General features: G+C 42.1%; 1 protein-coding gene across 1 annotated transcript in view; it reads left to right on the forward strand.

Annotated features, from left to right (window-relative positions):
• Nucleotides 1–1,379: 1,379 nt before the first annotated feature.
• PATJ (PATJ crumbs cell polarity complex component) overlaps nt 1,380–6,000 on the forward strand; it is a 357,124-nt gene continuing 352,503 nt past the window's right edge. Inside the window, exon 1 of the mRNA XM_007464279.1 lies at nt 1,380–1,462. The gene's annotated coding sequence lies outside the window, so the exon portion shown is untranslated. The remainder of the gene's footprint in view (nt 1,463–6,000) is intronic.

Here is a 6,000-nt window from a genome sequence, read left to right on the forward strand (position 1 = left end):
GAGTAAGAAGAGACCTTACTTTATGTTTGCAAGGTGATGCTGAGATAATTGGTCTCCAGCTGTATGCTGCCCCTCCCCCCACCCCAATTTAGGAAGCATTTCCTTCTCCATTTTACCTTAAGCAAATCCCAAACACCTATTAGACCTGTTTAAATCCTAAGAGATGCTTTCAGCAAGCATAATACATCTCTTTATTTTCTGAAAGTTCTGGCTTCATTATACATATTTGGTAATTTAAGTTGTTGTATAAGTTTATTTCCTTCAATAGTTTGTTCATTCTTAAGAGGCAGAGACCATGCTGAAATTTTGTATCCTGTGTATCCTTTTACCAGGCCTAACAAGTGATCATTTCTTAAAAACAAGCAAACAAAAAAACAACTAACGATAACACTAAGAGGTGTCAAGTGAATGATCTTACAACAGATGTCCTTACATTTCAGCTGTCTTGTACATACCATCTTCCTTGAGGACAGGTATCCTCCATGTTTAACATTTTACAAAGTCAATCACAGTGCTTAACAAATACTATGTTTAATGAACACAGACCTGAAGATTGATTCTGTTTACCGTTAATGTGTGGACTATATTAGACAAAATAAAACGCCTATCATCAAAATTCTAGTTAGTTACATTAGAGTCTAATAAAGCTGTTGTAAGTTCTACACAATCTTTCTCAAAGTCAAGTTATGATATCAAAAATGTTAAAACATATAGGGAAGTCAACACTGGACTTATACTCAGAAGATCCCATCTGGGTCCCAAATTTTGGGCAAATTACTTAACCCTTAGGTGCGCAGCTTCTTCATCGTTTTTTTCACAGGGCAAATGAGGTAATGTATATAAGCTAGCGCCCGGCATATCGCAGGCAAATACTGCTAGATTGGTTTCTTTCCTTTCCTCAACTAAATGAGCAAAAAATAACCCCCAGTTATACTTAGAATTTAATGTGGGGTCAGCGGACGAAGACGACACAAGGAGGGATGACAGAACGGGAAAGGTAAGGGACAAAAAGGGACCAAGCAGATTTGACGAAATCCTTTCATCAGTGTCCTCCTTCAATTTCCATGATTTCAGGTCTCCTCTAAACCCAGCCATCCTACACCTGTCCAGCCGGATCTCCCCACCACTTGGCTTTTCGTCTGCCTATTTGGCCCTCAGATCCCACCTTTTTCTTCCTCTTTAACCCTCCCTCGCCCAGTAGAACTTTACCTGCAGAATGTAGAAAGCCCACCGCCCCCGCGTTCCCCCCGCAGAGTCGGCCTCCCGCGGCCCCAGGCTCCCCCGCCCGCCCCTCCCGTGCCACCTCGGCGCCCCGCCCCGCCGGAGAGGGTAGGAGGGAGGGGAGGGCCTGCCAGGTGAGGCGCGGTCCTCCTGGGCCTCTCATTTCCGCCCAGGTGAGGGAGGGCTGACGCCGAGTACGCTCCCCCGCTCGGGGCTCCCACCGGCGCCGCCGCCGGACCAGGTAAAGCAGGGGGCCGGGCGTGCGGGCGTGCGCTGCGCGGCGGGGACCCCTCGCCCCGCGTCCAGAGCCTCCGCCGCTGCCCTGGCGCGCTCTCCGCCCGCCCTCCGGAAGGAGTGGGCACGGGAGACCTAGGACGCCGCCGGGCGCTCGGCCGGGCCCGCGGAGGGTGCGGGGCGCCGTTCGTCTGCGTCGGGCCCGGTGACTCCACCGTGGTCCCCGCCCCTCGGTGCAGGGCTTGCCGGAGGCCGCGGGCCACGGAGCCGCCCCTCCCCGGCAGGGCCTGGCGGCACTCAAATCTCGGCCCGGGTCTGTACCGGGAGTGGCCGGGATCAAACTTTGCACCCAAGTGGGTGCCTGTGCTTCGCCCCCAGAGCTGGGCGGAGTCTTTCCTCAACTGGTGACGGTGAAAGGAGTGACCAGGTGGTGGCCTGTTCGGGGTCCCGGAGGAGGGGGTACTCAGATCCCAGCTGAGGGGCCACTTGGCCCCAATCCCATCTGGGAGCCTGGTGGTCACGTAGACGAGTTCCCAGGCCGAATATCAGGCCTGGGCTCTTCTAGCCTCACTTTATAGATGGGGACGACCAGGCGGAGAGTGCTCTGGCTCCAGGCTTTGGGGAAATGGCTGGATTCCTGCTTTATGTCAAGCTCAGGAAAGCGTTTTCAAATCCTTTCCCCCCACCGCCTCCAAAGCGCCTCAGCCCTCCTGGGACACCTAGCAGGCCCTAATTAATCTCCCCCTGGAGTGTTCTCTTGGCAGTTTGACATTATCTCCAGATGGCTCTTATCACTTTGGATTCGAATTAGTTGTTTACTGGTTTGCGCTATTGAGAGGGTGGCCTTTAAGGACCTTATTTCCCTAGGCTGCTTCTCAACTGCATTGAGAGTCTGGCCATGGGTAGGTGTGCAATAAACAAGTGTTTTTTAAAAGAACGAAGAAGCCTTCTGCAGACCTAGAAGAAAAATCTGTTACGCCGAGTATGGTAATACTACTTCTAGGCCGTCTAAGCTCCTATTGGTTGCCAGTTCATTTGTGCATAACTTTTTAAGAGTAAAGCTAGGGAGGAATGGAGGTAAAAACTCAAATTGGTTCATTTTGCAGCATCAGAAAAAGGTGAGGTCGGGGCTTTTAGCTAAAATGAGCTTGACGTTTCTAGGCCCCTAACAACCTTTATAAGGAGAGTTCAAAATTTCAAATCATTAGAAAGTTATTAAATAATGGAGCTGGAAGGTACTTTACAGAAGGAATTTGTAAACTGAGTTCTGAAGACATTTGCCCTTTGCTAATTGAGGTTCTATTAACGGTCACATAAGGTGAGCTTGGTGAACCATAATAGTTGTGTTTAAGGTTAAAGGTAAATTGTATTAATCCCTCATTTGTGTTTAAAGATGCTTTAATTGGTTCAAGTCATGTATTCATATTTTTTATAACTGTAAAACTAACATATTCATTGTAGAAAAATTGGAATTTCCAGAAAAGGAACTAAAAGCACACCCAGACTCACCTACCATTGAAAATAATCACTAATAAAATTATGGTATCTTGCCTTTCAGTTAGTATTCTTAAAAAGAAAAACCTGTATATTTTCCCATGATGAGTTCACTTTTAGAAGCTTGTGATTGAGACAGAGGCTCAGCATTCAGTAATCCTTGTAATTGCATTTTTATTTAAAAGCACTTAATAATTATCCTTAAACTAAACAACCAAGCAGTCAGAATTTCCTTGCTTTGTTAAACTTTAACAAAAATACATTAGTTTGGGGAAACTCAAGTGGGCTTTAATTTGTTTACTTAAGATTTTGCTCACCTTGGTAGTAGAGTAAAATTTTGAGAAACAGAACTATTCCACCTTAATTTTTGGGATCGCTTGACCATTGCTCTGTATTTTTTCCCCGTACTCTGATGTTTTTTAGTAGACTTGGATGCCTTTTTTCAAAGTATTCATTCTAGGTTCTGGTGCAAATGGAGAGAGAAGATGGAAAGCCTGCCTATTTTTTGCATTTGTACAACTGTGTAGCCTGAGGAGTTTGGAGACATGGGATTAGGTCCACCTACTGTGTAACTCTTGGCAAGTCACTTGACTCTGCTTCTGTTTTCCCATTTGTAAATGATCTACCTCACTGACTTTGGGGAAGTTGAAATGAAATAATGTTCAAGGATGAGTCTTGTAAACTGTAAGCCACTCTTCGTCCACTTTTTGCTTGTTCACTGAGATGTTTAATTTTGATAAAACTAAGGAGCTTTGCTGTTTTTACTGGGAAGAACTCAGATTTGGGAATGGTCTTATACTGATAGTTACTTTGATAAAAGGCATAGAGGCTGCATTAGCTGATAAACAGAAGTCTTTGCTAAAAACACTGTACAGGGCTCTTTCTGAAAAGGCCTAGGTTAAAACTGCACTGTCAACGTGGTTAGCGAGTTGCCCCTGTGACTAGGCATTTGAAATAGGGCTAGTTGGGATTGAGATGTGCTGTAAATGTAAACACACATCAAATTTTGAAGATTTAGTTTAAAAACCTAAATACCTTGTTATATTTTATATTACTTACATATTGAAATGCTAGTTTATATAAGGATAATTACAATATATTATTAAAATTAATTTTACTTGTTTCTTTTTACTTTTCATGTGGCTACTAGAAACATTTTAAATTACATATGTGGCTCACATTTTATTTCTATTGAATAGCACTGGGTTAGGATTCAGTGTATGTTTATCCTTAAGAGGGTTTGGTTTACTGAAGACCTTACATTTCTATTTATAAACTAATTGTTTTTTTTTAAACTCCCAGCTATAGGCCTCCCCACTCCCACCTCCCTTGTATTCATTGCACTTGGTGAAATTTTTTGTTGTTCAGTCTTTTGAGAAGCAACCACTATTGATTACAAAGGAAAAATCTCTGCTAAAATAATTATTAGCTCTTTTGAAGCCCCCAAATATCTTAAATAATTTTGATTGAAAAGAGTTATTAATGATAATAGTAGCTACCGTTTATTGAATGTTCACTGTGTGCCAGGCTGCTTTATATCTTATTTAGTCCTTTCAACTGTAAATATTTTTTATTAACTATTTTATAAATGAGGTAACTAAAATATAGGGAGATTTAAACAATTGACCGCAACAACACAGAGCTGGTCCCAGGAGTAGAACCCAGCTCTCTAATGATTTCAAAGCTCGTAAGCTATAGATTCTTCCATATTTCGAGAATTGGTTATTGAACCAACTGGAAAAAAGTTGGTTATCAAAGTAGATATTTAGTTATAATCCTGTTTTTGTGTTAGTGACCAATAGGAAGGGCTCATCAACAGGAGATTAGCTGTGTATGTCATCATGACTAAATCTTAAAAATGTAAAGTTGAGTTAAAAAAAATTGCTGATGGATAAATATACAGTATAATTACCATTTATATAGTTTAAAAACCTGCCAAACAATAATATTGTACACAAAGATAGTGTGTTTTAAGAATTTCAGATTTGAATTCTGTCTATATTGATGGCATGCATTTGTGAAGCTGCCTTGTGATTGAATGAAGTTAGTAAAATCTCTGTGAAATGAGCATTCTCTAATGTTGATCTTACTCTTAAAAGAACAAAACCAAACTGGTCTTGTTCTTTGCTTTGATGCTGTGCCCACGGTGTCTGGTTGGTAGATAGCTTTGAAGCCCAGGTCTGCAGCCTTTCTGGGACTGTCCTGTTTTCATTTAGCTTTAGCCTTTAATTGATGGGCGTGACTTTGATAATTGGGGCTGGGTAAGGCTTCTGCCTTGAGAAAGGCAGTCCCTCTCCGTATTATTTTCTGAAACTTGAAGCTCCAGGGCAGAGTGTGGTAGAAGAGGAAGATGAGTTAAGTAGATGTTGACAGTCAGGTTTACAAACATTAATTCCCTCTCTATTGAAAATTTGTAATATCTGACTCTCATTTTTAAAGTAGTTACCTGCTAAAAATGTCTTTAACCGTTTACCGTCGCTCCCCACAAGGTGAAATTAATTTCACTCAGTTGCACTGTCTTCCTGTCATTACCATTTTCAAAGTGCTTTCCACCTTGTTTTTTGAAATTGTAAGAAGTTTAATGCATTTGTGAAATGGAGATTATACATTTGTTAAGAAGATAAATGAGATACAGAATGATCCTGCAATGCTCACAGTAGACACCAAAAAGCTAGTTACTTGAATTAGTGACAGATAAAATGGATTTTTGGAAAAGACCAAGAGAAGGAAGAATGGTGAACATTAGTGGGAAGGGTGTCCAAAGCATAGTTTGGCCTATTTTGCAATTTGTTAGGATTGTTTTGAATATCACAAGCATGCCAAAAGTGGCATGACTCTATTTCTGGAGAGAAGCTAAGGGCACACAGTCTGCAATGTGGGGAGAATTGAACAGAATATCTGAGGTGGAAACTAATCATTAGTGAGGAGTATGAATGCCTGGTTCTTTCAGTGAGTGACTGGCTACACAACAGAGATCCCTAAGTGTGAAAATTGCCCAGATTTGTATTTTTTGCTGATCATCGGAGAAAACTGCCACCAGCAGGAAAACAA

This window comes from Lipotes vexillifer, unplaced genomic scaffold (assembly GCF_000442215.2).
Source record: "Lipotes vexillifer unplaced genomic scaffold, Lipotes_vexillifer_v1.1 scaffold47, whole genome shotgun sequence".
NCBI classification, from domain to species: Eukaryota; Metazoa; Chordata; class Mammalia; order Artiodactyla; family Lipotidae; genus Lipotes; species Lipotes vexillifer.